This window comes from Patagioenas fasciata, chromosome 3 (genome assembly GCF_037038585.1).
Source record: "Patagioenas fasciata isolate bPatFas1 chromosome 3, bPatFas1.hap1, whole genome shotgun sequence".
In the NCBI taxonomy this organism is placed as follows: domain Eukaryota; kingdom Metazoa; phylum Chordata; class Aves; order Columbiformes; family Columbidae; genus Patagioenas; species Patagioenas fasciata.
In genome coordinates this window covers 108,740,029-108,767,793 of record NC_092522.1, presented here as the reverse complement: position 1 = coordinate 108,767,793, position 27,765 = coordinate 108,740,029, and the positions used below count along the sequence as shown (strand labels likewise).

Here is a 27,765-nt window from a genome sequence, read left to right as displayed (position 1 = left end):
AATGGGAAAGGTAAGGAGCAGTGTCCACTGGGCACACAGCCCTTTTCACAGACTCTCTGGAAGCCAGCAGAAGGTCAGGACAGGGCTGTCTGGGACACTACAGCACTGTGGGGCTGTTTTGTTGTCACCTCCCTGCAAGCGCCCTGCTGGCATTGTCTAAGGGCTGTGAGCTGCCTTCAGCCTCTCTGGTAGATTAAGTGTTGCCAACTCCATGTCATTCCTGCAGCTCTCCACACACACCAGAAATGCAAGCAGAGATTCTTATCTTGTATGGTAACTGGTGAGATGGTTTTGCCTTCTAAGAAACAAAGCATTACTATTCTTAATGCAAATTTAAACAAATGCAATGCTGCTCTTAATGGCAACTGCCGTGGGGTATGCAGGAAAGTTCATGTCATGAGACAACCAGGCTGCTAATGTGCTGTGCTGGGTCTTGCTGGCCACATCTTCTCTTTAAGGACTTGAATAACTGTACAGATGTCCTTTAATTATACTTCCACAGCTGAATACCCTGCTTACTTTGTGGGAACAACCTCTGTCTTAGGCAATTCACTGTGAAGAATGGAGGTTGCAAATAGATGCCTCTCCCTTAGTGGATTTGTTTAATGGAAAAAGATTTTGGGGGACTAAAGTTCTAAAAAAGTATATCCAGCCTCACACATGGGACATATTCTTTCATGTGCAGGACTCTAGCAATTTGTTCTGCTCTCCTACAGCTCATGTATTACAAGCTAGGAGCAGTACTAGAGACTTAGAGAAACAGCATTACAGTACTAAATAAGGAAACTCCTTGTCTTTCTATGTGTTGAATCCTTCTTCAGTGTTTTCTGTTGTCTTTAGTCATTATAGTCATATCACTTATGTGCATTGACTGTACAGATGTGTTTGGAACTTTTGGTGAGACCTGGGATCTGGAATGAGGACTTCTGTAATCCTGCTCTGACTTTGTGTCCTGGGGTACCGTGTTTTGGCATTCTGGGCTTTTGTATGGTATGCCACGAAACAGCTATAGGAGTAACAATATAGCGAAGAATAATGGCATATGAGAACTGCAGATGTGTAAAATTACCTGTAAGTTCTTCAATGAAAAACAAACTCTAAATGTAAATTATTGCCTTCAATTTCAATATATTTATGGCCTTGGGCAACATATACCAACAATGAGAGAGCTTTTCTTCATTGCAAAAGTCCTATCTCTGTGAAGCTACTCAGCTCCAGAGACTCAAAGCTCCTCACACGGCTCGTCTTCCTCTTTCTCGCCCACTCCAAACTGATACTGTCTAAAATTACTTTATTTCTAACAGTCTGCAGCACATTCATGATTATACCTTGTGGTTGAAAAGAAAAGGCTTTAAACCATGACTTGGTTGGACTTCAATCCTTTCTGGAAAATGAGAGCTCTGATGACAAGACCTGAGGGTCCTGGGGCTCTGGAAACAACACTGGGTATTGCACAATTTCAGATAAAAATGGGGAGTCAGCAATACTTGAGGTCACTTCATTTTTTTGTCCCCACTGAAGACAGCAGCAACTGAAATTATTCTTACTTGTGAAGAGGCCTCCTTGTATTTCTGTTTAAATAATCTGCCTTTTTGTTTCCCTTCATGCCTCAAGCAGTGATAGCATGGAGTTCCCTAACAGCCCAGGTGGCATTTTGAGAGCTATAGGACATGTTTGTCTCCCTTAAAAATCTGTCTAGTGAAAAAGAAGCTTCTTATTTTCACAGGTTTGTTGTCCACCTGTGTGGCAGGCAGTCCCTATTTTGTTTCCTCCACTGCCATTCTTATTCCCCATATTTCCCTTACAATGTCTTCTCTGTGTTTGAGCATCAATGGCCAGGCTTCACCCTCCTTGGTGCTCCAGCTGCTGGGGATTTGCCTTAACAGCCAGTCCTTTCGTAGCAGGGCTTTTTCTAAGGCCTCTCGCTCCCTTGGGAGAAGCTGTCAGCCCACACAACTTGTCGTGAACAAGGGAATATTTGAAGGTTTTGCTTAATTCACTTTCAAATTTTTTTCACAGATTAGTATTTTTTTTAAACCCCGTTATGTTGTTTTAATTGAGTCTTGCCACCAAAACAAATGAACATTGTGTCACCATGTCTCAGTTCCTTTCATACAATTGTAGCTAAGAGAGTTTGGAGACGGTGCTACCTGCGGAAATGTTGAAGCCAATGCTATGTATAATCGTGATGGATTACATTCAGGTTACTCCATACATAAATCTGGTCACACCAGAACAAGAACTGTGCAAAGTATATAACATTAATGTATACCCATTACATTCCACCTTTCACAGGTTCCAAGGCTGTCAGGCTGGCAGGGGCATGGGGAACTTCAATTAATGAGGAGTTAGATTTAAGCATTTTATTAGAAATCATTGCAGTTCTTCATCAAAAGGGGGACGCCCTTTGAAAAACAGTGCTTCTGTCATGTACAATGGCTGCTAAGCAGTAATGAGTTCTGCATTTGTTGTCTTTTTATTGGTTGCAAAGAAGCTTTTCTTATTTTGTAAGCTTGTTGAAAAAAGCAAGATTTAAAAAAAAAAAACAAACCACCTTGCAAATTCTGTTTTAAATTTATAGTGCAGCTTTCTACTCCCTTTGAAACCAAAGACAAATTTCCTACTGATTTTATCAGGAGCAGTATGAAGCCCTAAAAAGACAAGTAGTGTTCTTTCTACCTCATGTGGAAATGTGTCACTGGGTTCCTCCCTGGATGATACTGGCTATATCCTTACAAGCATACACCAAGGACTGAATCCTTCTCTTTTTTTTCAAGGGAGTACGTGTGGATTCAGTCATCCAACTTGAATCCCAGATTTGAAACTTTTGCTGAGGAGCTTGGCTGGTTTAGGCAGAGGATGCCATGTTATGTCACATATTTTTCGGAGAAGAGTGGTGCTTTCACAGCCAGCTCAAAAGGAGGGAATTTCCTTTCCAGACAGAATGAGCAGGCAGGTCTGTTTGCTGATCACCAAGTCTGTGGTTTATTTAACTGTTATTTTTTGTGTGCTGAAGGCCCTAGCCTGGTGATAGGGCTGCCAGGCTCCATTGCCAGCAGCGGACTGGTGGTACTAGGGCTTATATCTGACTTCCTACAGCTGCAGATACTGCCAGCACTAAGATTTCACAATGCGTGGGACACAACCACTGAGATGAAGGAGAATGGCTTCAAACTGAATTCAGGTAGTGAGGGAGGCTGTAAGGATGGGTGGCTTTCTGCAGAAGGAAAAGCCACTCATCGGAGGAGGGCTGCCCTCTGCTTTTCATTTACCAAGCCCACTGCCCTTGCTGTGTTTATTGTTGGCTTCATATGCCCCGAAATGCATATTTTCCAACTATAGATTTATTATTATTTTTTTTTTACTTTGCATCTTCCACTTGGATGTGCGTTGGCATGGCAATTCACTCATATGTTACCTTCTGACTGAATTCCTGCAATGGAGGAGGAGGAGGATGGAGGCAAGTCAGAGACTCAGCTTGTTCAAATAAGACCCCTTTGTATCCTTGGGAAGACAAGCCCCCACCACCCCAAGCCTTGACCTTTCTCCTGACTCCCAGGCTGTCGGCTGTGCTCTGGCTCTTCAGAACCATGTGTTGGTTACTACCATCCTTGATTCACTACAGAGAAGCCTTCAAGGCCAAGTCCTGCTCATAAAAGTTCCTACTTAGTCACCTTTGTCCTGTGATTCATACACCTGTATTGGCATGCAGTTATGTTCCTGCCTCTGAGTTCAGCCTGGCTTGCCAGTCAGTATGCTGTTGTAGTGTTAGGAGCAGATGTCAGGCCCCTCTGTGTTACTTCTTGTTCTGCTGGGGATTGGTTTCGAGAAAAGCTATTCACCTCCCACTTCAGCTTAAGCAAAGTGCAGTGTTGTATGCAAAGAGAGAGAATTTTATAGTCCTTTGTAGACTTTCATGTATAGATAAAAATAATATTTGTGGTTATAAACAAACATGGAAAATTATAACATGTTGATAAGCTTCAGCTTTTAATATTGTTATGTTCCTTGACATTCAAGTTTTGTCTCCAATCAAGAACAGGTATGTTCACTGCTGAGACATTCATTGGCAGCTTTCTGGTGTGAGCACTCTCAGTAATTCACTTCTCTGGGCTCCTAAGTAGTTGGTTTGCTCAAGGTGTTGTAGGTGTAGTTATCCTTGAGAATAACACACAGTTCACGGCTAATAGAGATAACAAAACAGACACTGTTTAAAAAAAAAAAAAAAACCTCAGTTGTGGGAGCCGATGTTGTTAATAATCCTTGGTCTTCGCTGCCTGCTTGTAAACTTGACAGTGTGCTTTAAGGGGAAACTGTTAGTATTTGCATTTTTAAATAACAGGGAGCCGTGCTGTGGGATGTGTGTTGGGATCTTATTAGGATCAGAATTACCAAGCCATGTTATAATCTAACCTGGGACCAGAGCTGAGATTTCCCAGTCACCATGGGACTCCCTCAGATCAGGTAACTGCTGCAGCTCCAGTTGGCAGTCAAACAGGAAGAATTTGAAACTGGGGTTGGAGCTGGTGACCTATTTCTGTCTCTAACTATGATGGATATGTTAGAGATTTACTGAGTTTTTGTACTTATTTTTTAGAGGTGGGCCTAGATATGAAGGCTTTCTGAGTTTTTCTGATATGTCATCATAATTGTATTCAGCTGTATTCTATAAAGGTAAATTGGCATGGGAGAACCCAGGCTGAAGTGAAACATGGGAAGGACAAAGCCAACACACATTGTGTTACAAGAGCACTTGGGCAGATTCAACCCTACCTAAGTGTGAGGGCTGCACCCTCATAGCCTCTGCCACATCCCATCAAGTGAATGGTGCTGTATTCCTTACTGCTGGGGACAAAAAAAGTCCTCCTGTTGTTCACCCTACTGAAAAGACTGTATTTATTATGTGCATGTTGGAAAAATGAAGTAAAGAAAGGGGAAAAGGTTATAAACATAAAGAAATGTGTACATTTGTTTTCAGCACAGCATGCTACATGTAGCACTGTCAGACTAATTAGTAGTGGACTTCATGACTCCAGGCTGAGTTTAAATCCTGAAATTCCAAGCCAGAAGAGTTTCTTTTGAACCTGCTGAGTGAGAGAAACTGAATATTGGATGTATTTGAAGCTGATTTCAGATCTGACCCTTGCAATAAAATCATGTATGATATGGTGGACATCTGATTTGTGATATGCCCTTGGGTACTTCATTCTGTCGCAGAAGTTGATAATGGGCCCAGCCGGCACACACAATGCTTCTTGTGCTGAAATCAGAGCAGATATGCAAGGGTGGAAATGAAACGTAAGTGTGGAAAAGTTGAACACAATCTCAGTCTTTCCCAATGGGGATGAACAAATCCCTTGAAGCCTCTCCCTTTCTAATTTTGTGATAGAGATGGTGCTTTTGCAGGAATTTATAATTGCTGTTGATTTGTTTACTTAGAACTTGTGTGACTTGTTTAAACAGCATTGCAGTTCTGGAGCTCTTTTGCAACATCTTTGGAGGGCATTAAAGCAATATAAGACAGACTAGGCCTGACCCCAGGGGAGTTGAGATATGGGTTCAAAAAGTCTTATTTGCTCATTCTTTCTGCAACCCAAGGACAGCCATCATATTCGGTACCTGGAGTACTAGTTTGCCCAAGGCACAGGTTGCCCCCAAATGTTGCTTTCCATCCTTGTGCCTTTCTATGGCTCTGAAAGGATCTGCAGGGTTTATGCACATCTCTTCTCAGGAAGGATGCCTTTGTTTTCCTGGGTCCTGGGATATAGGAAAGGATTGTACTGAAAGTGGAACATCTATATACTTCCCTTGCAGTACACAAAGATAACATGACGTTAATTGTCTGTTGCTGTAATATCCTTGTGGAAAAGTTGGTGTATTTCTGGAATAGAAGTATACTGCAGAAAGTCAGTTCAAGTTTAATCCCCTGGTCTGCCACCGACTGTCAGTGTGCCCTTGAGCAAGTTGGTCTCTGTAAGTCTATTTCTTGTGAGTGCAACTGAAATAAGGACACCTCCCTATTGTTTTTGTGTGCTGGGGTGAGAAGTGCATTAAAGCCTGTGAAGTCCTTGTAGTTTGCAATGGTCAAGGCATATAAACCATTAAGGTAGCTGTTAAAATACCTGGCCAGAAGAGCCTGGATTCTCCATGAGGTGTTGCAGCCTTTGCTGAGCTGCCTGTGCTAGCGTGATGTACTGCCTTGTGTGTCACTGTTAATCAACATTTCCCTTCCTAAAAGGATTTGTGGAAGGAGCACCATTTTACCCCATCTCAGACAATGCAGGCTGGCTAACATCTCTGGGATTGCTCATCGCAGACACTAAGCTTTGAGATGATGCTAATACCTCATAAGGGACCCCTAGCCTGAGGATCCTGCTGGTACTTGGGTGTTAACTGGAGATGGTCAGGGCTTCTGAGCTGTCCTTCTGCACCTTTCATTGTAGATCTCTGCATACGGCATCTTGCATCGGATCTGTCCCATTAAATCAGTGGAATTATTTAAATAAATTATTTTTATTAATTTATTATATGAAAAATTTTAGAGCAAATTCCTTTGATGTGTGATATCCTAATCACACCCGCAGGGCATTAGCAGGCACAAGGCACATCTGAGTGTCTCTAATTCCCTAGTGGTGTGATTATATCTCATAATATTCACAACCCCCTGGAGCTTCTTTACTGGTATAAATAAATCAATTATTTAAGTCAAATACTTTGATCATTAGAAGCTGCCAGTGAGTGCCTGAATGCCTGAGCTGTGCGATTCACCAGGAATGATCTTGCCTCTCAAAATGCTGAGCAGCCGAGCTGAGTGCTACCAGCACTTCATTTCAATCTGCTTTATAAATTAGATTAGAAGTCAGTTTGCAATACTTCATCCTGGATAGCAAGGAAGGGAGAACTTTACAGGGGTGGAATTATGAGATATTGCTGCCAACAGATCCTTTTATCATTTAACACTGCTGTCACAGGTTAAATACGAGCTACTGTTCATATTAACTAATAGCTATTATACAGAAAACTGACACAGGGATTCCAGCTAATGCACCATGAACCTGGTTCACACACACTGCATCATATTAACTATTATTTGCACATATGGATGGAAAGGAGTTTTAAGTCACTTGGGATATATGGCAAATTAGCATTTTATATCATATTAATGAAGTGCTAATTGCTCCTTGCAACCTTTTTTTTGTGCAAATTGAATGGGTCCTATTTGCATTGTCATGTAACTGCTGTATTACCTTGCAGCACTTTCATTAGGATGAGGCAGCACAGAGTTCATCAAGGAAACATATTAGTAATTGTGAGATAATGAGTTATGAAACTAATATTGTTTAAAGTAGAGCAGAAATATTGCAGTTGACTTTGTTTTGGCTTGGGAATATTTTTTGTTAATAGATTTTATAAAATATCTTTCATTTTGCATATATTAAACTGACATCTTTACAAACAGCTCCTTGCTCCAATATTTTCGTTTTCAGTTCCTGTTTGTCAGGGTGTTTTGCATCTTTTAATGAAACAAGAAACATAGGAAAAAAAAAAAAGAGTACTTCAATTTGTTTCTAAAATGAATCACAATTCTGGAGCTTTTTGAGATTGTGAAATAGGAAAATATCTCTAACGGGATTGAATTTACAGGTGTCTGTGAGTCTGACCAAACAGCAGTAGTCTGTAAAACAATTTAAGAAATGTTGAAGATGTTACAGTCCTAATCATTTGCAGGATCTTGTTAACTTTTATCACAGATGATAAAATTCTCCATGAGAGTAATATATAGTATGTGATATTTTCAGCCAGGACAGGTATTCTGGGGGAGAGGGAAGAGGTGGAAAAAATGAATAAAAAAACAACAAAAAAGAAAAAGTAAAGAAATTTCATCCAGTCTTGGGGATGTTTCCATTATTGTGGAGGAAGCACAATTAATTTCTGAAGCCTCTGTGGGGAAGACACCCGACAAAATGACATAAATCTACGTTAGAGGATTTAAATGCTTTAACCAAGAAAAAGGGAGCTGAACTTTAGGTAGCACAGCCCTTTGCCAGTCAGTTCATCCAGATTTAGATCCTTCACCTTTTCTTTTTCAGTGACGTATTGGATGTGGACAGATTGCAAGTTACAGCCAAAGGCAGTATGACAGCTTTATTGCTGTTGCATGGGCAACATGTTGTCTTTGACTGGGAAACAGGCTGTGGACTTACAGAAAGGTATGTACAAAGAAATGCTTTCAGATATTTGTATTATTAAAACAAAGGTTGTTAATACCAATTGACTGATATTTTTGTTCTCTTTTTGCTGTATATGCCTATGCATTTGTGTGAACATAGACAACGTATTTATCAAAAAGGTAGTCTCAGCTTGAGAGGACACTGAATGAAGAAAGTATACATAATATAATCTGTCACAGAATATATCCTCAAGTGTCCGTAGGGTAGGGGAATTAGGACTCACACCTCAAACAGACATCCTGAATGCTCTATCCAGCTGTACAAACAATTGCACAGGACGTTGTCCCAGGTCGTCATGAAGCAATGCAGCAAGTAAAGACATTCTTGCTGACTTAAGAGTGTTTCCAAATAAGCACAAGCAGCTCAGCATAGTTTTCAGACCTGAAGCCTAGATGGGGGCATTTGTGAATTGCTTTGTTTTGCCCTATGTGTGATCCTGGCTTACCTGATGTAAAAAAATGTGGATCATCTGGATTTCAGCTGTGTTCTGTCCACCCAGGGGCTAAACCAGAAATACTTGATTATGGTGCTACTTGCATCCCATTTGTTCTGAACCAAAAGAATTGCATAGGTGAGCTGGACAAAACTGACTTTGTGACAACATCTGCTTTTTGCCCTTTTTAAAATTAAAAAAAAAAATTAATTATTTCATAGCTCTTGCTATGGTGTTCTGGGAGTCTTACAGTTGTGAGAACACAAATATTTTGTTGTATAGCCTGAATGCATCAACAAAGTCTTGCCTGACAGCAGTACACTGAAACCTGCTGTATGGTATGCATCAGAGCTGAAGTTTTAATGGACTTCTTAGTTACCACAATAAATGTGGACCCTGCGGGGAATTGTTTACTGTATGTAAGAAGATTGAGGAGGTCCTGGGTGTGAACAGGATAAAAGGACGATGTGGCAACCTCAAGAATTTTATGGTTTTATGTTAAACAAACAGCTGCGGTAACATCAGGAGGTTACCGGGAGCCTGAGGAGATCCAAGAGCAAAGCTCTGGTAGAGAGATAGAGGAATCAGATGCACGAACATTCTTCCCTGCTGACAGGTAAGGCTGCACTGGTATATTCCTCTGCTAGTCCAGACGAGTCCAGGAGAGAAGCTGAGCAGAAAAGGGAACTTTTGGTAAATGAGGAACGCTGCTTCTTGCTTCACAAGCCACTTCCTGTGTTACATGCACATCTCTTCTCCAGGCGTTGCTGACAGGAGCCCTTGCTGAGCTCTGGAGGCCAACACTTGGCTATGCAGCTTTTAAGCTTTAGTTCAGAGTGTCGCCTAAGCTAGTGGCTACCAAAAGTCATTAATGTGTGGCACAGTGTTCAGGGGCCAGTGAGAAATAAATTCAACTTCACTATGATTCTCTGCAGTTACTTCACCTGGATGAAAAGACACCCCAAATTTCCTCAGCTGGCACAGTTGTTTTCTGTGCCTACTGAAATAAAGGGCTCTGAGTGAGCGTGTAGCAAAGCCAGCGAGTGCGTGCCGAGGGGGAACCTGCACATTGGGCTTGGAGACACCTTGTTGCGATGACATGGAGGAAACTTCATTTCTGTTGCTGTGATCTGTGTCTCTCCTTTGTCTTGACAAAGAAAAAAAAAAATATTTTAAAAGGAATACTTCCTTCTACTGGCTGATGAGTAAGAAGCTTTTCAGACACCTAAAATGAGTAATGCGAAAAATTAATAGTTTGGAGTCCAAAGCAAAGTTTATGTGACCTCAAAAAGGGAGGGACAAAAAGAGAGTCTTTAAGGGAATGAGAAGAATCTAAAAATATTGATTTCAATTTGCCATGGGAGGGAGCAGGAGAAACAAGCCATTGGAACAAGTTCCTGAAGCTTCCCACTAGCTGGAATGTTGAACAGCAGTGTGAAAACAAACATTTCTATACGGTTTGCCTTTCCAGGGAAGATTAAGTCCAGTCCCTCTTGCCTTACATGCTGTCAGTGGCAGCATCTGGTCCCGTTTGAAACAGAAAAGAAGGCAGGACTTTCAGTGCTTTGATTCGGTACTAGTGGTTTGTGAAAAAAGGGGAAAAACTATGGAGAACATCTTACTTTGGAATGGGAGGTTCCAGGCAGAGTCCAGCTTGTGCACTGGTGAAGTGCTGGAGGGAGGAGAGGGGCAGAAACCCGTGGCAGCACCTGCCTTGGGCAGAGCTCTTCTAGGAGTGCTTGCATCGAGCAGCCTTCTCCCCGAATTCAGGGTCTTTGGTGCAGATTTCACGAGGCATCCTGAGCCTGCGTGTTTTGATTCTTCATTTTGTGTGATTTCTGTCTGATTACTGTCTTGGAAATATTGCTCCTGGGTTAGGAGCCCCGGTAGATCCTGCCCCAGATGACCCACCTTTCCCTTGCAGGGAAGGGCACAGTGTGTGCACGTCTCCAACTGGCCAGGCAAGAAGGAAGGTTTGATATTTGACTTTTTCCTTTTTAATATGGAGTCCAAGCAAAATCACAGTTCCTGTAGCTTGACGTCTTTGAGAATACTGGAGTGACTGAAATAAGATGATAAATTGAAATTTGGAAATGGAAATGTCTTAAAATCAATGCATCCGAAAGCAACTGGGCTATTAACAAGAGATGAACTTTCTTGTGACCTATACGCATGCAAAGATTGACACCTATGCAGGATCAAAGGAGCTTATGAAAGGCTAGAGCACATGAGAGGAAATTGAAAATGTGTAGGTTGTCGATCTCAAGAGTGGCTTTTATTAGTTATTGTACATAATAACTATTGTGTCAGAAATGAAAGGGATTAACTCTCACCCAAGGTACTGCACCTGAGCAAATATTGTCTTGCCTGGGTGAAATTTGTGCCAACACAAAGAAGACCTGGTATGAGGCTGTGTACTGCTTAAGTCTCACTTAAGTCTTCAAAATGACGATTACCCAGGATTTTAGTGGTGCAAAAATACAAGGACAAATTTCAACCTTTATATTGCTACAAGTGTATGTCCCCGGGGCTTTTGGGGTAATGTGGGGTGTCACCAGAACACAGCAAAGCCATTGGAAATTTCTTTCTCGGCAGACTGACCACTTTCTGGATTTGGGAGTTTCTTGTGTCACTGAACTGAAGCTCTGAGGGACTGCTAGAGAGTAACTGACTGGGTAAGTGGGTTCTGATGGCTGAATGTTTTATTCTCTGCCGTATTTTCTAATGGCTCAAATGCTTTGATCTATGTGAGCAGGCAGGGGAATATTTTGCTGTGGTCAATAGGTTTTTCTAAGAAATACTGTAAATATCGACCACAGCTGACAGTTTGTTGTTGGAAATGCGACCAGAAAACAATTGGAGTTTCAGAATTAAAGTTACAAGTATTTTCAGGCCAGAGGAAGAAAATTCTCAATCTTTAGCACAAAGCAAATATTTTTTCATGCTGAATCCTTCTGTTTAGATCTGCTTTCATCAGATGACACCCACCTTTCAATCGCACTCTTGCATCTGTGCCCAGTTTGCACACCTCTTGCTAAATATTTTCCTGTTTGTGGAAGAATGGAGAAATGGTTTCACAAGAATGCAGACCATTCGCTTGACAGCCGTTCCCATATTTAATTGTCTGTCTTCAGTGATAAGGTGCGTCTATGTAATCTGGACTGTAACCAACAGAGGGGAAAGGAGTAGGATATAATGTACACACAGTATTTTCAGAAGAACATTTATCAGGTTTTTTTGGGGGGGATTCCCATATGTATTATATCTTCCCTTCCTCCTGCCATGTTCTAGACTGGGGGAAAATAAATAGGGAACCTCAGTGTCTTTCTGTAAAACTGCCTCTCCTGTGTATTAGTTCATTTCCAGGGATACCTTGTAGAGATGCCTCTATTTTTTTCATCTGTGTTCCAAGACATGGAGATTGCTGAGGGGGTCTGAGAGGCCTGGGGACACCATTGTATAAAACTGTTCCTTCTGCAAGGAAGTCTGAAACTACTTGGGATACACAATGTTTTTGAGGGGCTTGTGCCACCTGCTACCTCACTATATTTTCCACATTATAAAAATGCTTCCCTTCCCTATATTCAACATTGAGCTCGTGCTGTATGGCTGACTAGCTACTAGAGTTATTGGTTAGTTTGAAGGATCATTTTACACTTCTGCCCTCCCCCCTATTTTTTTCTTAAATGCTTTGCAACCTAAATGTATTCTGATCTGATTTTATTAGATTCATTTGTCCTACACTCCCCTCCTCCCCTTTCCCTATTTAAGTCGATCTCGGATGTGTAACTCTAAACATGTATTTATACGTCTCACATCAGTATAGTGGTCGTGATCTGATCTGAAGCTGATAAGTGATCTGAAGAAGCCTGATCAATGCTGGCTTAGGTAAAATGATCACAGATCTTTCCCCAGTGGTGTTCATGGTTCCCTGCCTTCATGCCACAGCACCAGGGCACAGATTGTTCCTGCTGATGAAAGGAAATCTAATTTAATAGGTTTAAATAGTAACACAATCAGCACGTTTCTAGCTAGTGGTAATTATATTGAGTTCGTTGCCTGATAAATTGATGCCATCCTGATAAAGTCGTCCCACACTCTGTGTGTCTCTGGATATTGCGTTTCTGCGTCGCCCTGGCCAGTATCTAGTGATCACAGTGTCAACTGCTTTTGCTTCACCTCGGGCTTGTGTTTTGCTGCTTTTAGTAGCTGATAATAACAATAATATATAGAAGTGAGAATGAATAGAGCTGCTTTTTATGCCAGGAGCCCTGTATGCTTTTCTGATAAGTGAGGAAGCCATAGGGTGGTCATGGACATTCCTTCATTTAATGTTTGCTTGGTGTCAGAGCACTGTGAAGTAGTTCATTGTCCTCACAGAACCTTGTGAGGTTGGCAGTACTTCTGTCACCATTTTGTAGACGAGGAAGTTTTTGGCAGAACAGGATCAAATGACATAACCAGCATCCCTCTAATATATGTATATATCAGATGGTGATGTATAGAATGTGGGAATTCTCCTTCCAAGACTTGACATTCTTCTTGATTTCTGTCCTAGTCAGAGTTGTTCTGTCATCCACTCCAAATTAATTTCTGTAGGTTTTCCCTAATTTCCCAAATGAAAATATTGGAATGCTTTTGTGTCATGTTTACAACATACAGAGAGGTGAGGGGAAGCCTCAGAGGAGTCAGATCATGGATGTTAAAACTTGCAGGTGCAAGTGTGAGTAAGCACAGGGCAAGCAAGTACCTTTCTGTGCTACGCGTGTTTCTAGGGAGCCTTTCCTCTGTGGTCAACATCAAGTTTTGGAAAGCAGGAAGGTTTTCCTTCGGTATGTTTTTGATACATCAAGACAAAAGTAAGGGAATATCTATTTCTTTATTATTAGGGGGAAAAAAAGAATTTCGATTGTTGTTTTGACCAACTTGCTCCTTCTTTGAAGGGAAGGAGAAAAAAAAGGGGGGAAGGGAGGTCAGAGAGTGCCAGGAGTTTTTTCTGTCTTATTTATTTCTAGAAAAAAACTCAGTAGTGAGCTTATTGGTATGGCATTTTCAGTGGAAATACAGTATTTCTGCTGGACAAAATGCAAGAATGTTTTATCTCATGGAATTTCCCACTCAAGAATGGAACAGTTCTTCATACTGCAACGGCTGCCTCAGCTCCTAATATGGATTTAGCAAGTAGCTCAAAAATACCCAACAAGACGCAAAGATGCAGCTGCCATGGTGTTTTATTAAAACTTTAAAGGGGCATACCAAAAAAGTCAGGAAAAAACTTTGCTATAAAAATTGTTGGTTGCAAAATAGGAAGTATATTGCATTTTGCTGCTGACTTATTAGCCATTTGCTTTGATTTCTGTCACAGCAGATTCTGCCTTGAATACACTATGAAATTAGTTCTGGTTTTGTTTTGTGTACACTGAGCCCAAGCAAAAACCTTCTTTGAGGACATCAATGCCATTTTGCTCTTAGAGACTGTAGCTTTTGGCTTGATGCTGTCTTGTAATGACACTATTCTTGTTCATCCTTGTTTTGATGTTCTTTTGATGTAAAATGCATTTTCTGAAGGAATAGGTTCGCTCCTTGTCTATAATTCAAATTGCTAAAGCCTGTTTTCACTGACTTTTTAATTATGCAGCGTTTAAATCCAGAGTTCATTTTCTTTCAGAAGAATCCTCAGAGGGCTGTTAAATACCAAGATACCACTTTTGGTTCAGGAAGTCCCCGAATCATCAAGTGCTGCAGGAGAGTACTGAGGAAGTATCACTGCACTCTTACTCTGATCTTGTACTTTTTCCTAAGTGTGTGCTGTTGGTTAGTTCTGGAGGCATGATAGATCCTGTGGTCTCATCTGGTACAGCTCCTTTATGTCTCTATACACACAAAATGTATATATGTCTTCATTCCCCTTGCCTTTTTTGGATCTCGATTACTGCATTTCTTATAATGCAACTGGAAGTCACTTATGAAAGGTAAACATGTTTTAGGGTAATATCCTGGCAGAAATCCAGGGTCTGTCTGTGTTAGTGACCGGGATGGGGCCAGGAGCAGTGGCACGTAGTGACCTGTGGTATTTAACCGTTTGCATGCTCCATTGCGCGGTTTTGGCCGTACCAGCCGGCACTGTCTGTGGTGGTGTCTGGGTATGGGTTAGGGCAGCAGCGTGAGCCAGGGAATATTCCAGGCAGGCAGATATGGATGAGGACTCCTCTTTGGGGAGCGAGCAGAAGGACAGAGTTTAGCCATATGGACGTGGGCTCTGCCATAAAACTTGTGCTCGGGGCAGGGAATTGGCTCCAGACTGCTTTACTTTCTATTCCAAGGCAGGCCTGTTGATTTCTGCGCCTCGGTGCCAGGCCCTAAGACAGAATGCATTTACAGCTCTCTGTATACAGGATGTAATTTTAATGCTTGGCTCCCGCTGCAAAATATGTCACAGTGAACTTCAAGAGGATTGTTTATGTCCCCAGAACCTTAAGCTAGAATAATGACTCTAATTTATTTATGCACATTTTGACAGCTTGTTATGTTTTATTCCGTAAAGCTAAATGTGGTCTCAACACCTTGGAGTTATTGCTAATGATACTAGGGAGAGGTAGAGATTTTTTTCTCTGAGCAGAGAAGATCTTTTCCGCTCTGTAAGGATTTGAAACCACTGTCCTTATGTCTGCAGATCTATTTGAGAAAGGACAATGAAACCAAGGGGTGAGGTGGCTCTGCTGCATAGCTGAGCAGGAACAGATCAACTCTACATCGACACTGAATGACTGAATAACCCCATAACCAGTGACCTTATATTGGACTCGTCACACTCAGACAAGAGATGGGGAATTCTGTTCTAGAGACCTGTAAAAGTCTGCTTACTCTCTAATATGACTCAATTCCTGGTTTAGATCTGCTGAACAATACAGTTTGAGTCTCCCCTAAGGAGAGACTCTGTCTTTCCTCTTCCTACATAGAGATCTGAAAGACAGACCCCTTCTGGTCTGAAAGGATTGTATCATTTATGGGTGTGATTGTGTAATTTACGTACCCATAGTGTTTCCTATGTCCAGTGTAATAAATTAGGTTTGATAATACATTTACAGCTAATCAAGGTGTTAATAGGGACACTGAATAGTTTTGTAAACTGGTAGCATATGATATTGGTGGGTTGTAAGGCAGTTTTGACCAGGAGTTTAAATGAAAACGAAAGAAGGCAACTGTAAAACCAAAGCACTAGACATTGGATTCTATATAATTTTGAGTTTCTTTTTCTGTTCTCGACAGCAATGTCTATACTATTAAAAAAACTGTGAGGAAACATTCCCAAGCACCACATTATCTACATTTAAATTATTAGAAGAGTCCCCGGAAGGCTTCAGACCTAGGCCAACTAGGATTCTTCCAAATAATTTACGGGCACCATTCAGGGATTGACTCTAACCAGGGACACATTCTGAACAAGGTGACCACCTTGTTTTGGAGGCTAAGAGAGTTAAACAGTATGAATAGGAACTATCTGCAGTCAGTAGCTGTAATTGCAAAGAACAGTCCCAGGCTTGTTCAATTTTCTACTACAAAAGCTTACTTCTGTACCAGCTACATTTAGAACAGTGCTGAAATGGAGAAGGGGAGAAAGAATATGTTTAACCTAATCCAGGATATATGGGGATGACAGAAATCACATTAACACAGTCTCTTAATTCCTTGCTAAATATCTTCTGCTGCCTCTAAGCAGTAGTAGCACAAGAAGAATAACATTCATGAAGGGCCAGTGTGGATCCCTGGAGTCTCAGTAGGGACTGCTGAGAGACAAAGCTGTAAATATGTCATGATAGACTGAAATGAAAGAGGTACCACTCTGGAGGGAACTCAATACGTAAGCATTGGCTCATATTCTCTAACCTGAGTGACAGTGAGACTAGACTGATCATTGCCTTTGGGCTTTAGTCCTAGTTTTAATGGATTATTTTTTTTTTTTAAAGCTACCTCTTACTCACTACTCCAACAGCACAGTTTCCAGGGCCAAGCTTATTTACAAGTCACATGGAGAATACTAGTTACTGCTTCAGATACAATGGGGTGGTGTTACTCTGCTGCTCATGCAGGTACATTGATGAGAATGATCAGGTTACCATTTGTTTACTAACTCTTTAATCAAAGATTTAACTAGGATTATAATCCAAGAGAGTGAGCTGTAGCTACACTAAGATTCATGTGCGAAGTCGTTCACCATCAAATTCTAGTGGCTTGACTTTTCTCTCTCCCGTCCTGAGGGACAACTGTTAACAACCAAAGTCAATGTGACAACTGATCATCTTCACAGTCCATGCAGGGACATCTACTTGAACATAGAGAGTGAACTGAGTTCCCACCTTGTTTGGGCTGGTCCTTCATATAAGGATTTGAATCTTGTGCACGTCTCACGGAGATGTCAGGTTTATCAGGATGGCACTCACATATGGTTCTGTAATTGCTGTGACAACTCCCTGGTCACTCAAGTAACTTCCTGGAAAAATAATATGAAAATTGTGAGTGTTAGTCAGTGACTGATGGCATTTTTAAGTAATCAAATGCAGGTGAAAATATTGATATGTAAAACGTTGAGCCAAATCTTGGCTAGAACCTTATTTCAGAACTGAGTAAGGGTACTGCATGCTCCTCTGTCCTTTTTGTGAGAAGGCAGAAATTTGTTCCATTTCCTGAAATGGTTGCTGTTCCTGTTGCTAGCAGAGGCAGAACTGAAGGTCATGAAGAAATGAGCCACTGGCAGTCTGATATAAGTTCTACCACCAGTGAACTTTGCCACTGTCGATCATGGGCATTTCTCCCTGGTGTTTTAGCCTTGGCTCCTAGTCCTAGCCTAAAGTGGTTTCTTTTCAGAAGTGACTGGTCCTGACAAGGGTGTAGATAGCACAGCCTATTTGGTTTTAGGGTATTGCCTTGGACTGTGTTTTGTCTGGTAAAATACACGTAGTTCACCTCTGGTTGTGTACTCTTTTCAGATGGGAGACACTGACAACACGAAGTAGATGGTGGAGTTCCTGCCACCAGGTATTTCATTTTATTTGGCTGCTGTGGGGGTTTTTGATATACTAGCATGATTTTTTTTTTTTTTTCTTGTCTGTGAATTCATGTGAAAATAAATTATGGAGCTGAGTCCTGGCCTGCATTAAGAATTTGCCCCGCTTTAAATTAGTTCTCTATTTCAGTCAAATGGAACCTTTGGGTCTTTGGAAAGGCCAACCACCAAATGCCTTCCCATTTTCATACACTATGGGAAGGGATTATTTTCTTCATACTCCTGCTCCACAGAGATTCAGCTGGCAGGAAGACGGGGTGGTTAATTTTCTGGCAGATAAGAAAATACATCATGGCAAACTTGAAAACTCAGCTTTGAGGGTGGTAAAATACTGGCACAGGTTGCCCACAGAGATGTAGATGCCCCATCCCTGGAAGCATTCAAGGCCAGGCTGGATGCGGCTCTGAGCAACCTGATCTGGTTGAAGATGTTCCTGCTCATGACAGGAGGGTTGGACTGGATGACCTTGGAAGGTCCCCTCCAATCCAAATTATTCTATGATTCTGTGATCTTCTTTTCTAACTTTTCCATTCATTTTGTTTTACCCTCAAGACCCGCAGCTTCTGTACCATGAGTTAGACTAATGCTTATCTCCAAAATGTTGTCCTCTGGTCTTTATTAGTCCTTTGAAAACAAACACACACTCTGCATTAAAGTTACTAAGCTTAGTCCTTCAGCTAACATATGGCTAGCTAGCTAGGTGAAAATAAGCTGCTTTCCAAAGACTCTAGTCTCCAGTTCATCATGGTACCTGACTATACAGAGCTACAACCCACAGTAACTTTTATCATGTTGCGTTTTATGGACATACGTGAAAAGGAGATTTTAACTTGACTTTGTATGACTTTTATAAGGCATTGGCACAAGGTTACGTAGTTTACTTTGGGGTATATTTTGCTAGTTTATGCACATATGGAACAGCATCTTCCTCTGCAATAATCTCACCTCTATAATGGTGTCAGAATCTGTCCTACCAGCTGGAGTGAGGTATTTCACACTGTATCTGATATTGTTTCCTTTTTATCTGCTGAGATAGAGTGCTTTACTGTGTATCCTGATATCCCATGGCTCTCTTTTTGGAGCTCTGTTCGCACATCTTGATTCCATCTGTACTCTTGAAGAGTCCCGTTAGGTGGAAGATGTATCTGTCAAACACATGTAGATTCTGGACAGCAGCCTTTTACGGGTCACGCCTTGAAACATTACTAATTTGATTTCAAAGGGAGCTATTACAAAATGTCTTTTGTGTTGTTAGGCCTCAGGAGAAGGACCTCGGTTGGACACAGTGAAATGCTGCATTTGCTATAGCCATGGAGCCCCTTGTTGGAACAGATACAGAAATCAGTCATGTCTTTGTCTTGGAGCTCGGCACTTCTTCAGCAGGAGTCCCCTGATGAGAGAGGGGCATGGCTGAATGTGTGCTAAAAGGTCCAGGGGACAGAAACTTAGTGATCCACAGCATCCATCTGATGCTGTCCAAAGCTGTTGAGCAACCTCAGGAAATGAGTGGAAATCTGACTCTTGTTTGACTATCCTGAGCCCTGAAAGTGGGACGGTGGGTGCAGGCGAATTGACGTACACATCTGTGCACTCTGTGGCAGTGCTTTGAAGATCTGTGCTGTAGCCTGTGGCTTTTTATGAGGCAGTCATGTGCATTTTCAAGACTAAGAATTAGACACCTTTGTGCTTGAAGTTAAGCATGGCCATGATTCATTCAGCTGTCACTCTTACAGACTTGGTGTGAGAACCATATGGATGGGAAGAAGTAACCTAGACCGAAGTTGCAAGTTCACAGATTGCAAGACGGGAGGCCAAACACTGAAAGAGCATCTGACAAAAGTGAGTAATTGGTCAAAGTTTCCACTTCCATTCGGTCAAATTTCCAACATAAATTAATCTGTTGTCTTGACTAGTGGCTTTTCCCTGTGGTAAGCTGTGGATCTTCCCCCACAGCTACTTCGCTCTTTGCAGTTACTGTTGCTCATAGGCTGCACAGTCTCTGAGCACATTAGAGCCGTAGTAGTAGCCTGACTGGCATTCGTAAACAGGCAACGCTTGGGACTTAGTAATACTCTAACTCAGTGCAGTAGTGTGCCAAAATAAAGGTCGTTTCAATTTCATGTTATGTCACGCAGTTTTGAAGTGACATGTGTTTAACGAGTTTTCTCCAGTAAATGAACGATAGCGAGTATTACACTAATAGGCTTTGATGATATGCCCACCAAAAAAAAAAAAGCAAAATCTTTCCAAAAACATTAAACTGATATTTTACCAGAGAAAAAGGAACACTAAACAAAACCAAAAAACAGAACAAATATTCAAACTCCTGCCCCCAAGCTTCTGTAATGAAGAAAATTAGGCTTTTTGGCCCTTTTCAGATGACAATTTACAGAAATTTTACTGTAATTTATTTAAGTATTCCCATCACTACAGAGTTTGAGGCTGATCTTCTGATAGGGATAGGAGAGCGCAAAGGGTGCAAGTTGAGCTTATCACAGAAGCTGTATTACAAACCTTGTGACAGGACCACTAAAGGAGAGAAAAACTGGTCCCTGTGTGTGTGGAGCCTGTAATTGTGCATAGAAAGGTTTGGAATGGTTTCTGTCTTCTCATCTAGCAATGTCTGCTTGTCTTGCCACTCTGCCCAGTCGCCCTGGACTGTTTCAGGTAGTCCTGCTTGAGCAGGGTGGTTGCATCAAATGACCTCCAGGGTCCCTTCCAACCCCAACTGTTGTATGACTCAGTGATTCTATGATGATTTGATCAGAGGTACTGACATCTTGTCATCTGAGACTTAAAGGTGTTGAACAAAATCTATTACTCAGTCTTGTTCTTGGGAGTTTTGCTTTTGGTGTCAGCAGTGGATTGTGTGGTACATTACAAAAATTAATAGTTTCTTCAGTACAGAATAGGAGGGAGAACTGTTTTGAGTCTGGGTGGTATAGCTTTTGAGTGTGCAGGAGGGACCACCGCATTGAGGTAGGATGAACACTGGTAAATGGCTGGCGGTGTAAACACTGGTGGTGTGCACCTTTCAGCAACAAAGCCTGTACCAGCTGGGTTTTTCAAAAGTTGATTCTTAATATTCTACGTAATATTTAGTAGTCAGAGAATGAACTGTCTTTGAGCTGGTCACACGCTAAGTCTTGTCTTCTTTTTGGTTACTGCTCCCATTGAAGTCAAACTGATGGCAAACTGTGAACTGATAAGTCAATAATGTGTAGAAAATAAAGTGTCCAACCCTCAGACCTCCTGTCTGCCCCCAGTGAGCAATAGGAATAGGAAGAGATCAGGACTGGTTTCCTGGCAAAATTTGGCATTAGGCTGCAAGCCTTGAACAGGGCAGATAAAGTAATTCTAATTAATTTCCTTTGGAGACACATTTTTCTGAGTGGCCCTGGTGGTGTTATACATACATACTTCATCTTAGGTACACAGGCTGCAAAAAAGGCTACCGTGTTGTATACAGATGCTAAATCTTTCTGTGTGGTTCAGCTGATCAATTACTTTTTTGGGTCAATGGTTATACAACATTATTTAGCAGACGACAGTTAAGTCCATATAAATAATAATTTAAAAATAGAAACAGAGCAGGTACTTGCTGTCTTAAGCAATATGATGAAATTTAATAAGACAATAATTCAGTACCACTCTAAATTGTTGTTGCAATCTGTTCTACAATGTTTCACTACCACACAATAATAATGCCAAATATAATGGGATTTTCATACTTTTCCAGTACATGGGCATGAGCGCTTGCATTGTACTTTCGTGATGATAATATTTGGCTTACAAATTATTTTAACAGATTTTGAAGTGTTTCTAGTCATATCAAATTCAATGCCAGAAGATAAACAAAATGGTTTCAGGAATATTTATGATGCTCTGCTATTTATTAAACATAGCTTTTTGCATTCATAGTAATAGGAAACTGAAGTTATCTTTTGAATGCGTGTATCGTATAGCTGAGAAATCTGTTAAGGTAACGAAATACTGTGTCTTTGCTACTTTTCTACTCATACAATGCCCAGCAAAGTTGGTAGAAATTCTCTTCTGAGCAGATAGCAGGATAGCATGGCACTTCTCTTCCTTCGTCACAGACTTCTGTATAGCTGCACATGCATTGTGTCACTGGTTTTAACTGGCTCTGTTATCTGTCTGGCTGAGTTATTCTTCAGATCCCCTTTTCCACTGTAGGTACACATGGTGGTCGCGGCGCGTCTATGCTGGGCATGGCGGCTCATCGGCAACGGCACTTGGAATCAGGGCTGAGCTGCACGGAATTGTGAAAGGGCTGGTGCCGGGAATGTCAGAGCCAGTCACCAGCCTGATGCTATGGGCCTGGGGGAATGCACCTCCCGGGACTGCAGCTGTGCTGCAGGATGGAGACAGGTTGGATTGCAGATGTATAGTCGTGCTTAAAGGCTGGCTGCGCTGTCAGAGCATCGCGTCTCTTGTTTCACGAGAGAATTGTATGCAGTCTTCTGGCCTTTCATGTCTTGCATTTTGTCCTAAGACCCATCTCCTTTTGAAAAGACATTAAAAGGGGTCTAGCGGGTATGTGGGTAGGATTTTTTTCCTAGTAGGAGAGAAATTTTTCAGACTTTGCATGCGATTTATTGCAAAGAGGGGGCACACTGTTATATAAACTCAGAGCGTGTAAAATGTGAGAGGAATGTGTTCTGTAAGTGAAGAATTTGTTTGAATGAGTGATCACCATCAAACAATGCATCTTAATTGTTGTCTTTTCTTTAGAATAATCTTGCAGCCCAGGAAAAAATAATATGAACACCATGAAAACAGTCTCTGAACTTTATTGTTGTGGTGTAAGACTTCAGTGAGATTATGGGCACACAGTTACCGGGAAAATTGAAGTTACTGCTTTGGCTTTGCCAAAACTGAATTTGCATTGCATTTACAGAAATCCCATATCTCTATAAATGGAGTAAAAGACCAATGGTGGGGCTTTATTACTTACTTGCCTGTAAAAATACTAGTCACTGGCCAAAAAAAGGTGTAAATTCTCTCTGTTGTTGCTTTTGACTGATGCTGTTACATAGAACTACTACCAACCTGGCATTTTATTTGAAGTTAATTGTTATTTTTTAGGACTCCCAACACTTCCTGACTTGTATTAAATCTCTCCTATCCTCTAGGTGCATCCTCTCTTCCTTAGTGTTTCTTTTGAATTTCAAGATGAGGCTGGACGGGGCTCTGAGCAACCTGATCTGGTTGAAGATGTCCCTGCTCATTGCAGGGGGGTTGGACTAGGTGACCTTTGAAGGTCCCTTCCAACCCAAACTATTGTATGATTCTAAAATGCTATATGCTACCCCTGACACAAATGTGTGTCTCCCAGTGGAAATTCCTGTGCTAGTAGGGTCAGATGAAAGGCAATGCACAGTCCTTTTGGCAAGATCTACATCTAACAATAGGAACAATTGTGGCATTAGGACACATACCTTGGAAAGGTGGTATTAGAATGCTGGAGGTGTTTTTGTTATACAGAATTGGTTTCAGTACATTGTGAGAGGAAAAGGCTGTACTTAGTATTCAAGGAGGGATGAACAGATTGAAAGTTATGTTTGGGATGGGCTCTTGTCACAACTGAAAATAACCGTGGAGTCTCCAGGGAGTCTATTCAACTCTGCCACATCTATGTTAAAAGGAAACCACGTCAATTGTGCTGAAGAACTTGGATGAGTTTCACAAAACCACTGCAGTGTGACTTAGTGTTTTATCACTGTACCTTTTTCAGACAGGATAGGGATATGAAAAGTAAACAAACCATTCCTGTGTCCAGGATCAAGAAAAAAAGTGGATGAGGAGGAGTGTGGAAAAACATACTGTAAATGTAGGTTTTACTGCATGTAATGACACAGAGCCACTGTGCTGGTGTTGGGGACCAGCTCTCCACTGTCCTGCTCTGTGGGCTGCAAACTGGCTGTAAAAGTCTCCTCAGAGTGACCATATTTCAGAGTCCTTGCATGGATTTAAAAACCCATTATGCGACACAGCAAAGAATCAGGCTCAGGTATGGGTTATGTGCAAATGCTCAGCCAACTCCGTTCTAGATGCAGAAGTTTTCTCTGCTCACTGCAAATAAGATCTGCAGCCCACTCAGCAGCTGCTCCACTTAATTGTTCCATAGTTTTCTTGGCCAAAATATTTTTCCTTGTGTCTCAAAGAGCACATATAAGATTAACCATGAAAAATTATTTTTAAGATATCTCACTTGCCCTTGACAGAAAAACTCTCTGTTGGGAGGCTATGTGTCACAAAATGGGAGTTGTGGTTCAGGCTTGGTCATGCTGCTCCTAACTTTTCCCCGCATGACTGCACTCTAGCTTGAATTGATCATGGCAAGTAAATTGAAGCCGTTAGTTCATTTAATTGTCAGTTCTGTGTCTGTGCACTGAGTCAGTCACTGATTCTTCTGAAGTGACTGCTACTACATCACATAGCTACTCACATGGCCATTGGATGTGTATTGATGGCGCTAATGGAGCCACTGAGCCAAGCTCACATCTAGCAATGTCACAGCTCCCCAGATATTGATCACGATGGCGATGTGTTCTGCAACCGTGTCCTGAAAGCCCAGGCAGTATCAGAATCCAATGTACTAGTTAGTAGATAGGATGACATAGCCCCAGGGCTGAAGAGGCTACACGACACTTGAAAGAAGACAGTAAAAAGCAAAAACAACGGGGTTGATGGTGATACAGGATGCATGGTCTACCTTTACGGTCATTAAGATTCAGCATCACTTGGAATACCTCAAAAATAGTGAATCTAGTAATTATTTTTTAAATATCAAACTTGACAATAATATTTTAATTAAAAAGAACTTTTATCATGAACTTTGCTGGCCATTCTGAACCTGGCAAACATAGCTGATTAATTTTTTATGGACCAGATGATAGAGGAGTTTTGATGAATGTTTGAAAGACCAGCAGCAATCTTAGAAGTTAGTCTAGGGAAAATTTTCATTTGACCTGAGGGTAGTGATGGTTCTGTTAGATCTGAAAACATCTTGTAGAAAACAGCTGTTAGGTCACTAATCCGCCTCACCCTGAAGGAAGGATTTCTCTTAACTGTATTCTGTCTAGAGACATGTTTTGCTGTTATTTTTAAAGCTAACATTAATTTAACCCCATTTCACCTCCTTTCTGTCTCCAGTACTGCTGTAAATAATCACTCTGCCTCTTGGATATTTTGCAGCCTGCCAGCATTTGTAAACTCACCACTTGTGATCATTGACAACCTCAGCTATATCTGAACTAGTGACATGAAGATGAAAAGCTGCTGCTGCTGCTGCGTAGTTTGCAACCACCTGACACTGTTTGACCCAGCCAAAGAAATGTGCCTGAGGTGTGTTGGGGTGAAATCACACAGTTGCGTATTTATTGTGCAGAGATCAACTGTGGGGCCATGAAGAAGAATTTGTTCTTTCTCAGAATAAAAAAGGAAAAAACAATGGATCTCATTGGGCACCACTGGTGGAGCACTTAGCTAATGAAGGTGCTAAGGCTGTTGAAATGTTGAGAGGAAGTCCCATTTCCCTACTGCTTACTGTGCTGAAGCAAGACCATTATAGGATCAAGCAGTGTATCCATGGGAACGTAGAACTCAACTTTAAAATGTAAAGCTCTTAAGAAAGCAACTTTTTTTTAAAAGTAATTTTGTAAGTAGTATTTGCAGAACTTTTAAACAAATGGTCTAAAATGGTACCTTATTAATGTGCCTAAGAAACAATAGGAATGTTGTGGTAATTAGGATGTTACTTTAATGAGTAAATCGGCTCTCACAATTGAGGTTATTTTGTAAGAACAAGGACTGATAATGCGAATAGGTGTTTTCTGGATCCAATAGCACTCCACATCGGAGATTTCTCAGAGTTGATGGTTCCTCCAGCTAGTAATTTATTGCCAGGAAAGCCCTTCTTGTTGATCATTATTGCGTATTAATGGATCTATCAAATATTTATTTTGCAAGTTTCTTGGTTAAATTTTCTTTATTGATTTCTCCCAGGGGTAAATGAGCTGTAGAAGTGGAAATAATCGGTCCTCTTTTGCTGAGTCTAGATATTTAAGCATATTTTCAAAGTATCAGATCTATTAGAGGAGCATTTGGCACAGGCATTTGGATTCCAATGACATAATGGATTGCGAGACTTTTCATTATATAAATGTGAACTCAGAAAACAGCTGTATGGAGCATGTCAAGAATACTAGCATGTGAGGAATCACAGGGGGAAAATTTTCAGTAGACTTCTTGATACCTGTCTTCTGTGCTGTCCATGAAGAAGTCAAAGCTGTGTATGCAAGTCAAACTGCACGTGTCCAGCTAGCACAGTTGTGTGTGCAAATGGGAATACAGCAGGTGTAAGTTTAGTAGTCCTCTTTAAATTGGTCATGCCAGTATCGGAGAGGTGTTTGGATGAGTTTATAATTGTTCCAGCTATAGCTTATAATTGCTGCTTCCACATTATGAACAAAGCCATTAGCTGAAACATATCTACATTTACTGAAGTGAATTTCATTCATTGAAGATATTGGGGCACATGTAATGCCTTTTTGCTTTGTGTAAAGACAACAGTAAGTCTTGCACATTTGCTAATATTTAAATCAAGCTCCAAAGTTAACTTCAATGATGACTTTGATGGCAGAGCAGGCTTTATGCTTTCAACTAAAAATCTCTTTTTCTACATAAACATTTTTTGTTACAGGTTTATTTTTGATAGGACCCTGGATAAAGACATTTCCTTCAGGAAGAAAATTGGAATTGTAGGGTTATATTAAATGAATGCATAAATGTCATGCCTATGCTGCCTCGCATGCAGTTGGATAACAATGACTTGAAATAATACTGGACTAGCTTGCAATAAAACTCTCTAATATTTCAGTAGACATGGTTGCATTTGAAACTACTTCAGAATGAAGCTCATAATCCTGGACCTCTTTTCATGAGAGGCTGAATATATGAAGATACTTTATAAAACAAATAGGAATGGAGGACTTGCAACAGTCCATGGAGTTACGTACCTCACAGGGTTGCTTTTGGGACAGCACAAGGCTAGACAGCAAGACATAATTTAACTTTATGCCTGTGTACCAGGATTTGCGTAATTACACTCTACTGCAGTTAAACTCAATGGTAAAACTAACTTGTGGATAAAACAATAATTGCAGTGAGGGAGAAGGTTCATGTGGTGATTTTCCTCCCTTGTCCTACAGGAAGATAAAATATCAGATGGACAATATTTTCAGAGTTACTATCACTTCTTGGGGCTCTATCAAATATAGGTTACAGATCCAATATATTTAAAATTAGAACAACAAATGTTGGCATTGAAGATTTGGTGTTTGCTTCTAATAATTATGAGTTGATTTATAGATTTTTTTTCTCAGAATAAAGTCCCATTTTTAACTGCTGGAGGATTAAAATAGTTGTTCAGAACATCTTAATTCACTGAATTCTTTTTTGCATGCACTTATTGCAATCACTAGTTTTTACACATCAGATGCTATACATCCAAACTAGGTTCTAAAAATCAGGATAGCCATTATCTAGAAATAACTGTTACATCTGATTATCTTTATGCTCACACTATGAACTTGGGAAGCCTACTTTTCATACAAATACTTTTGAATTAATTTTTAGACAATGAACACAATAATTCAATGCTTGCTGCCTTCATTTAAAAGTTAATTTGGATGAAAGTAAGGTTTGTGTTTAAAGTGCAAAAGCTCTTCTTACATAAGTGCATGTGTGGACAGTTCTAATTCAGGAATCAAAATGTCTTCTTGTTTCACTTAATCTACTTTGAAAATAGAAGTGTTTAGCTTAATCCTTCATTGAACTGGAACGGGTCCACTTATTCCAGTCCACCTGTGAGTTATGTTGGAAAAGGAGTAGCTTTTCTGAATAAGTACTATTCATTTCAGAAATATTTTTCCAGCTACTTTAGGTCTGAGCCTGATCTCAGTTAACACACACCGCAGCTTTCCAAATCTCAAGATCTCAAGTCTAAATTT

General features: G+C 40.8%; 1 long non-coding RNA gene across 4 annotated transcripts in view; it reads left to right on the top strand.

Annotated features, from left to right (window-relative positions):
• LOC139827768 (uncharacterized) overlaps positions 1-27,765 on the top strand; it is a 49,495-nt gene that overhangs the window by 6,661 nt on the left and 15,069 nt on the right. Inside the window, exons 2-7 of one of the 4 annotated variants that reach the window (XR_011738700.1) lie at positions 8,091-8,210; positions 9,175-9,280; positions 11,260-11,339; positions 17,652-17,700; positions 19,462-19,567; positions 24,950-25,099. This is a non-coding gene — a long non-coding RNA (uncharacterized lncRNA). Of the gene's footprint in view, positions 1-8,090; positions 8,211-9,174; positions 9,281-11,259; positions 11,340-17,651; positions 17,701-19,461; positions 19,568-21,925; positions 22,070-24,949; positions 25,100-27,765 lie in introns of those variants that run through there. The other 3 variants (XR_011738703.1, XR_011738701.1, XR_011738702.1) reach the window with 3 other exon arrangements.